A 12209-nucleotide genomic window follows, 5' to 3' on the forward strand; every position below is an offset into this window, starting at 1 on the left:
AAATTAGGAGAGGATATCATCTCTTGCTATGAGCCTTTTGAGGAAGCAATATAATACTGGATTTTCCTCATTGAACAATCCATTTGTTCATTCTCTTAGTGACTATTTTTCCTTCTGTACTAAATTCAAATCTAAATTTTTTCACCTTTGGGAAGGATGTTAATTTCAGCCATGATGCCAGTCCAGATTGCAGAAGCAATACTGGCCATCTTAGTCCAACAAGTGCCTCCTGCTCAGCCTACTTCTTTTCATATAGAGTAAGGACAGAACTAATGGGCTATCTTGACCACTAGTCAACCCAGTTGACTGTCAACCCAGTTTTGCCCAATGGGATAAATGCAAAGTTCACCTCATCAGGCCCAGAAATTCTGACGTAAATTTTATTTTTAAAAAATTTTCTAAATGTTTATTTATTTTTGAGACAGAGACAGAGCATGAACGGGGGAGGGTAGGAGAGAGAGGGAGACACAGAATCCGAAGCAGGCTCCAGGCTCTGAGCCGTTAGCACAGAGCCTGACGAGGGGCTCGAACTCACAGGCCACCAGATCATGACCTGAGCCGAAGTTGGACGCCCAACCGACTGAGCCACCCAGGCGCCTCCTGACATAAATTTTCAAAGGTATAGTTCCAGTTTCTTACTGAGGGATCATCGCTCTTTCCAGTGCCCACAGCGACAGCCCTGGTTTACTACTGCATCTGGTAGGAAAAAGGAAAGTTGAAGTACTTTGGGGGGAGAATGAGAAAAGTATCATCATCCCAATACCCTCCTCCTGTGGGAAGGATTATATAGTCCTGCTAGTGTCCTCCCCACCTCCTCTTCCTCATATCCTTTAGAAAGCTGAGGAATCTAATGGAGATCCTCTCTTAACCTTCTCTCCTACTGAGTGTGAGCACACACTTGTGAAGTTGTGTAAGCCTTCCCTTTAGGTCTTTACCTGCCCCCCATTTCAGAAAACAAATATTTCAGTTACCCTTTCTAATTTTCTATCAAACCATCACTTGAAAGATGACATTTCTTTGCCCGTTATTGGACATTTATGGGCTGTAAAGTGTGCTTCTTGGTCTGAAGAAATGTGACTTGGCCCAAAATGGTGCAGTATTTTCTGTTGGGTTCTTTCTATATTACCCTGAGGACTTGCATCTACCACCAGGTAAGCAAAGCCAGGTTCAGAATATGTGTCTGTTCCTGTCAAGGTCCATTTGTGGCCTCTGGGGACTATTGGCATTAGTCTGACTTGACACTGAAGTGTTGGGCCTTCTCTCTGGGGCATCTTCACCATTACCACCTGTGGTCTCTGTCTGTCTTGTTGTGAGACAGAACAGTTCTTATTGGCATTTTGTGCCTCAGGAGGTATTTAGATTCAGTCCATTTATGCACTGCTGAAAGTTCCCAAGTTCATTTTTATAAACCCAGGTAAGTAACTAGGTCAAGGGAGCACAGCAAGATATATGCTTTCTGGTTCCAATCACCTACCCATCTTGGAAGGGTATCTTCTGATTGGGCATCTCTGTACCCTACTTTAAGGTATCTCTTACATTCCCATTATCAGAAAAAGTCTCATTCCGCCAGAGGAAAGAGCTGAAAATAGATCATCATTATTTGAGAGACTTGATACTCTCTGTGTCACACTTTTAAAGGTCCCCTAAGCAACAGCATCTGTATTCATATATTTTACTCACTATGGATTACGTAAAAATGTAGCAAGATGGTTCTCAAACTTTATCAATATCCTGTGGAGAGATTCTAATTCAGTAGGTCTGCAGTGCAAACAGAATTTGCAAGTCTAAGTTCCTAGGTGATGCTACTGATGCTGGTCTGCAGACCACTCTTTGAGAGCCATTATAGCACATTGTTTTCAAAATCATCTGTTTATGTCTCTTTCTCTGCTGGAAGGTGAGATTTTCAATTGCAGGAACAGTTTTATTCATCAGTATGTTCCCATATCCTAACAGAACATCTAGGAAAAATATAAATATTTGTTGATTTAATGAATGGTAATGATGTTTCTTGCATTATGCTACTTATATTTATACTGCTTTTATTGGTAAAATCACCTGCATATTTGACGATGGCAATATGACTTTGTTTTTCATACATATAGTGTTAGCCTTTTATTATTAGTATAAATATTAATAATAGAACATTATTTTATTATATTTTAATAATTTCAACATGATACATGGCTAATAGTCCTTGCAAAACATTTTTTTGCTAAATCACTAGATATGTGTGTGTGAGTGTATGTGTGTGCATGTGCTTGGATGAGAAGAATGCTATTTTTCTTTTATTATATGTGAATTGGTGATATAAAATTATTACATGAAATATTTGGCAGCTGTATATACCTTGCAGGCAAAATTAATGAAAAAGAAAAATTTATAGAACCTAGGCTAATTTGAAAATGTGATGAAACATGTCTTCACAAATTAAAGTTTGGAGAATGGTGGAAAGTACAAAAACGCACTGAAGCCTTTCTGAAGATGCCCCCCCTCCCTACCACATTCTGTATTCTGCTCATTAATTGTTAAATTAATATTCATTTGGATTCTGGTTGGCCTCTTTAATACCAGGTTCCCAAACTCAAGTGGAACTAAAGGCAAACTACCTTAATTTTGCCTCTTTTACATCACTCTTAAAGTTTCCAGACTAGCACTAGTAATTCTAAGAAATTAGCAAACCAACTTACCCTGGGCCATGATTTGGTCCAAACTCATTAGCTAAGTGAGTCCCAACTTCAGTGTCGCCTGTCTTCAAATATGTAATTAAGAGGGCCAATGAAGGCCAAACTGTGTTTGAAGGTAAAGCAGGACTCATGGATGCAATAATGAGAAACTGTGGCAACTAGGATTATTTAATCCTGCAAAACAGAACGTAAGTAAATAAAATTCAATTACAACTTAATTAAGCTAAAAAATCTATAAAAATCATAAAATATGGAGCAAAAGCTGATTAGTCTCTTCTTTGAAACAATTCAGTAACATGTTGAAAATAGTCAGTGGAGGACATTGATGGCCTATACATTTAACACCAATAAAAAGAGATACGTATGTGTCCATATAGCACAAAATCAAACTATGACGTTCTTAACCACTGAACACTGAGTGTTAGATTCCACAGTTGGGTTTTTAAAATGGCTTTAAAACTTTAAGTTTAGTTTGAATTAAAAACTCACCACAGACTTAAAACTAAGACTTAAAGGGTATGTGGTAAGTTTTGTCAACTCAAAAGAACCAGTTATTACACTGAAGATATTATGGCTTTTTGATAATTTTAATGGAGGTGGAAATGCCAGTCATTACTGATAGATAAAAGCAATGTGAAATGTGAAATGTCCTGTTTGTGTCCTATTTGATGAGGTGTTTACCAAAAATGTCTAAACAAAAATCCCTGATATTATAAAATATTTTTTTCATTCTTGCTGGGTCTCCAATATTTAGACCCGATTTCACCAGGTAATTACAACCTCAGAAAATGAAAACCATACCAGAATTGGGAAGGTGTTTTGCAATCTGGTCCTAGTCAAAACTGTGGACTAGGTACGGTTTTTCTATGGGGCTCGCCCACTTCCCTTTGGTGTCTAATACAGTCGTCTCATTCTGTTTCAGGGTTTCCCACTTCTGGAACAGGCTTCCAAATCCTGCAGGGACCAGATCTCTAACAGGTGATGATTTGCTAATCCTGTGAAGTAAACTGTGCTGATGTGTATAGTTCCTACCAATTGGAAAGGGTGCTAGAGACTATGACTTCCTAATTCAGTTAGTGCAAATTGCAGTCTCTAAGGATTGTAGGAGCCCTTACGGGTAGCTTTCCACACAGTGCAAGAATCTCACCCAAGTACCTCTTCAGTGACGGTTCAGTAATGGGAAGTCCAGTACTTCACCAGGTGGGGCAGTTTTAGATGTTAGAAAGTTCTGTTTTATATTAAGCCAAAACCAGGAAGGAGCAGAGGTGTCAGAGAAAAGAACGTTAGCTTTGGGAAAGGTTCAAAGCCAAATTCCAGCTTCACCATTCTCTATCTGTGGGAATCTGAGTGTGTTTTTTAACTTCATGGAACTTGGTGCTCTGATAAAAAGGAATAAAAGAAAAAATATCAAAAGAATCATAATAATATCAAATATTTGTAAAACAGCATACAGTTCTGGGTACATAGTGAAGGTCCAATACATATGAATTTTGACTTTTCTCTTATTATTTCTAATCTAGTTCTTCCTATATGAAACATAAAATTGTTCTGTTCCTTTTATTTGGTGACAACTTTCCAAATTATCTAAACCTAGGTTCCATGCTTCTCTTTGCACAATTTTCTTTTATAATCCAAATATCAGCCTATCTTTGAGCCATTCCTTATAGGGCATCTTCTTCCAACCCTTCACTATCCTATTTCTTTTGTATAAGTGCATTCTACTTTACAAAAATCCATATAGAATTAAGGTGCCTATAATTAAGGATGGTTCTGTAAAAAATGAACTAAGTAAAATAATTTTCGAAGTGTTAATTTGTATTTCCACTCCCTACATCATCTCATCTTCTCACGCCCTTTGCTGGGCTTCGTAGCACCCTATCATTATCAGAAGTATCTTCTTCATTAGTTAGCTAGTTAATTAGTTCAACAAGTATATGTGTGCTTATTATTTCTCTCTCTTAGTTGAATGTAAGTCGCAGAGGTCTAGTCTGTAAGGCAGACTAGTATGTACTAGTATGTACTAGAATGTAAGGCAGAGGTCTAGTCTGCCTCCCTCACCCTTTTGTAACTGGCACTTAGTACAGCCTCTGGCACACTGGAGATGCTACTGGATATTTGAAAGTAATGAATTCAAAAGGACCATGAGAAATTATTTGAGGCAGAGATGATGATGACTGTATACATGGAATTGCTAACTCATAATTCTTGCATAAAAATTTAATTGCTTAGAATTTTATATTTGTCTTCTTAATAAGAATTCACATACGATAGGAAAAGGAGAACATGGAAATAAATGAACATATCTATCCTTGATTCCACTGATCAGGTCTTCCTTTTGTTTAGGCTACAAGGAGCTATTCTCTAGCCATAGAGATTCTCTTCACCCGGAGACAGAGGAATTCCCTCTGCACCCCCAGCAGTAACCCTTACCCACCATTGAGAGAATTCTCCTCCAACTGCCAACTTTGGTTGACAGATATAAGGGAAATTCCTGTGCCCTTGCATGACACAGAAAAGCACAGTTGTGGCCACTTGTCCTTTGTGAAATGGAGACTGCAAAACAAAACAAAAAAAAAATAAAACCATTTGTAGAAAAGTACCTTATAATTCAAGGAGGTCACTGTTCAAGGTATTAAGGAGATAATTTAGTATACAACAAACAGTCTGTGAGATTTTAAAGTGTCAGTTAAAATAGTTTTGGTATTTGTTATTTTAAATGAGTGTCAAGTTTAAAATATTCCATCGACTTCAGTGAAAATGTCTAATTCAAATATCTTCAGTTGAATCTGGTATTAACTGATTCATTTGTTATATATAGAAATAAAAGTTCCCAATAAAATATTGGTCATACATCAGAACAATTTGTATCATCAGAAAAACCAAAAAGAAGTGGCTCTAAACTATTGATTAAGCATATATATTCTTGGGACGCCTGGGTGGCTCAGTCTGTTAAGAGTCCAGCTTTGGCTCGGGTCATGATCTCTTGGTTCAAGAGTCTGAGCCCAGCATTGGGCTCTGTGCTGACAGCTCAGAACCTGGAGCCTACTCAGAACCTGGAGCCTCTGTTCCTTCCCTGCTCATGCTCTCTCTCTTTCTCAAAAATAAATAAAAAGCATTAAAAAATTTTTTAAAAAGTATATGTATTCTTTGAAGGAATCATCTGATGATACCATGTTTTCCACTTTTGCAAATTAAATGAGCTTGGTGACCCATTGGCTTAATGGACAAAGCAAATAAAAGGTGAAATTTTAATTTAAAAATATTAGATTAAAATTTTATATGCTAAGGAGTAGTCAATTCAGTGGTCAAACTGTCTCAGGGCTTTGGAGGAAATAGAATTGAGAAACTTAGGCCATCTCAGGGCAGATGGGGGAAGGCACACTCCGTGTAGGTGGTATAGCCCTGCTTTATGTAAGTGTGCTGACATCATTTCACTAAGGAATATAGACTTGGTCGTGCCAGATCTTCTGATTTTAAAGATGAGCTGGAAGTCTGTATTTTTACTTTAACCTCTTAACTTAATGTATGCATAATACAAATTATAATATAATACATATATACATATGTATAGTATATATATATATACATACTCTTAGGCCAACATTCTAGGAATCTATTTTATTTTATTTTATTTTATTTTATTTTATTTTATTTTATTCTTTTATTTTATTTTTATTTTAGAGGGAGAGACAGAAAACACAAGTAGGGGAGAGAGGCAGAGGGTGAGAGAGAGAATCTCAAGCAGACTGGAGGCTGACACAGGGCTTGATCCCACAACTCTGGGATCATGACCTGAGTCAAAATCAAGAGTCAGACACTCAACCAACTGAGCCACCCAGACACCCCCTATGAATATATTTGAAACAAAGACCCACTTGTGTGTACAGTGGTAATATGTATTAGAATGTCACTTTCTGATTTATAATAGAAAAATAAAAGTAAAGACACCCTATATGTTTGTTGAGTAGGTAAGGAATTTGAAATGTGTTGCATCCGAATGATGAAATGTTAGAAACAGCTGAAAAAAATGTGGAAGATTCCCAAGGAAGATGTAAGACATAGTTATTAAAAATAATATTGGAAGAATGGGTATAGTATAATTAAGAATACATGAAAATGGTATTTCTATTGTGAATGGGTATGTATGTTCAGTGATTGAAGGGGTACTAGGAGAAATGGGCAAAGTACAATTGGCTTTTCAGAAAATATTTCTATATGTATGTGTGTTAGTTCTCAGCAACAGGATTGAAAGGGCGTACAACAGAATTTTGACATATGTTGTCTTTCAAATGGGAACTCAGACTGGAGAAGTGAGAGGGACTTTGATCTTTTATACCTGCTGCTTAAATATTCTCCAATAAGGATATATTCATGAATTGTTGCATAAAGAAAAGGAATAGTTAAGATGAAATGAAAATGAAGTCAGTAAAAAGAGGTTTTCATAGTGATGAACAATAATAATATGAAAAATAAGGCTTTACCTGTTGGTTAAAAACCTTAATTACTGGTATGAAAGCTATGCTATTAAATACAGAACTCTATCTTGAAATGATTTAAAATACAGCCTCTCTTATCTGAATGTCTGGGTTCAAATCTAAGACAGTTCAGCTGTGTGAGCTGGCCAACATTTGTGTATGTAATAAATCCCAACTGATAGCATCTTACAAAGAATAATAGATAACGGAGGTAAGATGCTCAGTCTGGTTTCTGATACATTGAGTAAATTTTCTAAAAATATTAGCCATTATTCTTGGAAATGAAGTTTATGAAACAAAACCAAGAGGATTTGCTTTAGCCATCTCTGGATATGTTTTTAATGATATGTTTTCAATCAAAATCCATGTTATTTTTGTAGTGGGTCAACAACAGTGCACAGATATTTGGCTGTGTGAAAGTGATGTATTCAAGATGATGTTTTTGTGAAATTCTCCCTCTGCCTTTTAACAGCTGTCTTAGTATCAGGCAGTTCTACACATTATAGGTATAATATAGTAGTAAAGTGTACGGTTTGCTTCTGGGACTACAGACTTTGCAACAGAACAAATTTCATCAGTTGCTTCCTGCATTTTTATACACATGCAATACATTATCTCTAATAACGTAGCTCTAGAGAGGGGTCAGTGGCCATTGAAACGAATGCTCGTTAACACCAGCATTCTTCACAGAACTAGAGCAAACAATCCTAAAATTTGTATAGAACCAGAAAAGACCCCGAAAAGCCAAAATTATGTTGAAAAAGAAAACTCATTATCAGTTTTTCTGTGTCAGCTTTATGTGGAAACAGACGACATCCAAACTGAAGCCTAACAGTCTCTCTATCAGCTGGGCAACCCTAACAAACATGAGGCAGAAGTGTTCAAGGATGTATCTTGTGGGTACATTTCCATCACTCCTGGAAAAGCAGTTGCTGAAAGACATTCTGGCTGAAGAAAATCAGGAAACCAAATAGAAAGCTATTTTTGATTCAGAAAAGAGAACAATACAAGTAATGACAGACAGTGAAAGGAGAGATGATAGAAGCAGGTGAAACAGAAGGGGCTTTAGAGTAGGTGTAGACTTCTTTTGTAGGACAGTAACTTAAAAGACTTAATATTCGAAATTTATTAAAATAAACATTGCTTTTGTTTATGCAAAAATTTCTTTCCATCTTAAAGTTCTAACCTTTGTAAAAGTCATTCTCACTGGCAGTAAAAATATCTGTTTACTGTCACTACCACTGATTAAAGAAAACATAGCTCTAGTATAATTAAAGGAAGTGTGTACATATTAACATTTCATTTCTCTTACTGCTGTTTCCCCAGCCATTATTTTAAAACCTATTTTTTTAAATGGTAAATGTGGATAGAGCCTTTTAATTAACTAATGTTTAAAAGTAGGAAATCATGAATCTTCCCCAGATATGCTAGATTCTGATCGGGAGAATATACCCTAATTGACCTGCTTTTCTTTTTCAGGATGTAGAAGAAATTTGAAATGCATGCCCCTGAAAAAGGCACAGATTTGAAATAGAACACCTGCTAAGCCCTTGTTTTCTTCTAATCAGTAGTTGCTGATTGAGAAAATTACGCACACACAATATGTACGTATTATGTGTTAAAAATATTCAAGATAATTTATTTTTACTTATCCATACTGAATTTAGTTACCATGTTTTTTAGTTGCTTGAAATATAGGCAAGTTTATTATCTTGAGGTATTTACATTTTTCTTTATTTTATATTCTACCAAAGCAAAAACTTATTTGGAAACATACTGTATAATTCCAATAAAAAACTTGTCATTCAATCCTATTGTTTATATTTGTTACAATTATCCACTTAATAACTGTAGTTTTATATAACTGCCTCAGTGTCTTGCAATCTCTTATCTTAATCATACTCAACATTCAACAAACCTTTGCTGAATGACAATCAGAAAGAACTATGGTACATTTAAACTGGTTTTATGCTATTCTGTTAATTTCATTTTTCATGTAATTTTTGTAATAGACACCTACTGCTAGAATATTTCCATCAGCAGAGAAAACTGAAATGACCCTGTGTTCTGCTAGTCCCTGTCTCCTTCCTACACAAGTAAACACTATACAATCTAAATTAAGGACCCACATTTTCAAAAAATTCTGATCATGAAGAACGGCAGAATGAGTTCTTTTCAAGCCAGAAAATGAGATTGAGTAGTAGAGTCCAGGACCTCTAACTTTGAGCTCATCATCCCATCTGGGACAACCTGGTAAATTCCTTTAACTGCCAGGCTAGGGAATGAGGACGCCATATAACTTACTTACAAGTCCTAGGCCATGGAGAGCTTTATAAATTAAAATGAACACCTAGAATGACTGTTGGAAGCCAGAGCTATGCACAGAGCATCCGTATAATGTGCTCTGTGTGGTTGGCATTGCTAAACAGACAAGCTGTCATATTCTGTACTAGCTGAATATTCCAGGGCTTTTCCTCTGTCAACCAAGGTAGAGGACATGGCAGTAGTCAAACCTTGAGGTGACAAAAACCTAAAGTAGTGTGGTGAGCCCTGTATTATAGAGGGAAATTTACAAGTGTAGGTGGGGAGGAGCATCTCTTGCCACAGCACCTATATCATAATCCAAATGCATCCTTAGACTGAGAACATCACTATTAAAATAAAGGCACATTCTGTAATGACAGGAATTACATTTAGCAAAACTAGATCTTAAACACACACACACACACACGCACGCACGCACACATGTCTAGAATGGGCCATCTTACATATTTTAAAACAAAATAAAAAATGAGTATTTCTAATTCTGCAATCATTTAGTAGAACACAACACCATATTTTGAAATCCAATGAATAATGTTACCATGAATTTATTAATAGGCTACATGAATGAATACATTTCAACTTATTAAAAAGGATCATAGTAAATTTTATTTATTTAGAAAAAAATTTAGTTTTTCCTGCTTTTTCTAAAAAAAGAACAAATAATTTGTTTTTAATTTTTATAAATTAGAAGCAAAGAAAGAATGATAGTTCTTAGATAGCCCGCCTTTGGTTTTAGGATAGTCTATGAATTGTGGCTATTTGGTGCCACCTAGTGTCAGAGGCCTTTTAAAATACATTTAAGCTACCTTTGCTTTTAGAAAATTTGTGATGAAAAATAATTTATAGATGGCTGGATTGTCACCTGAAAGATATAAATTAAAATAAAATTTATTTGGCACTTATAAACATTAACTAATATTGTCTCTTACTCTCAACCGTAGAGAGGCTTTTGGTTTGACAAAAAAAATGTTTTACGACTCTAAAATAGAGATCTGGAATTGAGAGTGTTTAACTCTATTGTATTTTTTATTTTTTGTTGGGCTGATTTGTTGGTTTCTGAAGTCAAGTTCATATATCTAGGATTGGTATAAACTTAGAGATGATATTCCATCTTGAAATTAATTATCATTAATTATAACATTACCAACGTAATAAAAGATATAATCATATTTTGTGGGCAAAGTGAAACCTTATAGTATATAGAAGGTTTAAAGTTGACAGATAATTGTTTTCAGAATTAAGGAATGATGGAGATTTGAATTTGAGTAGTCACATCACCATAACATCCTGTACCTTTTTACAGAGAACCCATTCTACTCACAGCATCCAGAAGTAGATGCACAAGGCAAGTGGCCATCCCTGGGGTACAGTTGATTGGATATGAATGGAATGGAATGACCAGAATGGAAGTATTTTGATTCTCTCTTGTGATCATTCGGGATGGTGGCACTGTGGGGCTTATGAACAAAGGTAAGGGTTTAATGTGAAGATTCATGATAAGCCAAGGTTGATGCCAATACAATGCAACATTAAAACCATTTTCAAGTTATGGAATCTACACAGAAACAGAATAAGCCAGTTTTAGAGAAATCAGAATAGTAAAGACATATGCAGGGAAACGAAACATGAGAGACCCTATACGTTATAAGAGAAAAGAGGGATCTTAATTCTTGACTTACAGTTCCAGCCTTCCCATGCCCAAGCTTCTACCTTGCTTTTTTGCCCTTTCTTAATAATACCCTCAATAATACCTGATAATGCCTTCAAATAACTTCCTTTTACCTGACCTAGGAGTTTTTGATCCTTTCAACCAAATGATCCAACACTATAAAGTTATGTTTCAAATTTGGTGAAATAGGTTTCATCAGATGGGAATGACATCTTTTCTAAAATACCTGTGAATATCAGATACCACTAGGAAATTATACAATGTTTGACTGAAATTTTAATTTTTTACTGAATTTCTACACCTTTAATTGTGGCTTTGATAACATTTGATGACATGTACTTTTTCTCCTAGATTTTCCTTTCCCTTCCTCCCATTCTAACCTAACTTGCTGCCTCATAAGAGAGGTAGAGGGTGAGTATAAACACTGCTGTTGCTGATTTGGGTTCCCAGAAGCCCTGGACTGGACTGTGTTTGAATGGGGGTATGGGTTTAGGATTTTATAGCACAAGCCCCCGTCTTGGCAAAACTTGAAGTGTGAAAGACTTTATCTAGTCTAGAAAAACTGATATTGAAAGTGGAGAAGAGAGAGGCTTGTGGACCTCTCCTGAAGACAGAGGGGCAGTGAGGCCCTGCTTATTGAAAACAAATCTGGGGGAGGAGATGGGACAGGGTGATAAGACCCCAAGAAGGAAATAACTGTATAGTAATAGTATAGACAGAGGGGACCACACACAGCCATAAAATGTCTTCCTGCCTCCATAATACTTCAAAAGAAGCAGCAAAGGGCTCTGAGAGGTACAGGGCCACGTGGCCAGCCCTAAAGACCTGGACTGATGACTGTAGCCAGAGGACTTCTTTCTTCCATCCTTGATCCTGTGTAAAAACCTAAAACTGGTCCACCACCCTGGAAGGATTCCAGGAAGGCTGATGTTAAGTCTTCAAGATCTAAGCAGAAGGGGGCTAGGAGCTAGAAAATAAGTTTTTACGTAAAACAATAGTCTTGGACTCCTTGGTGCATGAATTGAGATCCCACATTATAATTCTAAAATATAAAGT

General features: G+C 36.2%; 1 long non-coding RNA gene across 1 annotated transcript in view; it reads right to left on the reverse strand.

Annotated features, from left to right (window-relative positions):
* Positions 1 to 424: 424 nt before the first annotated feature.
* LOC113604123 (uncharacterized) overlaps positions 425 to 12209 on the reverse strand; it is a 161531-nt gene continuing 149746 nt past the window's right edge. The window contains exons 6-8 of the long non-coding RNA XR_008296711.1: positions 5119 to 5237; positions 2688 to 2858; positions 425 to 696 (exon numbers count right to left, since the gene is read on the reverse strand). This is a non-coding gene — a long non-coding RNA (uncharacterized LOC113604123). The remainder of the gene's footprint in view (positions 697 to 2687; positions 2859 to 5118; positions 5238 to 12209) is intronic.

Source organism: Acinonyx jubatus, chromosome A2 (genome assembly GCF_027475565.1).
Source record: "Acinonyx jubatus isolate Ajub_Pintada_27869175 chromosome A2, VMU_Ajub_asm_v1.0, whole genome shotgun sequence".
Lineage (NCBI taxonomy): Eukaryota > Metazoa > Chordata > Mammalia > Carnivora > Felidae > Acinonyx > Acinonyx jubatus.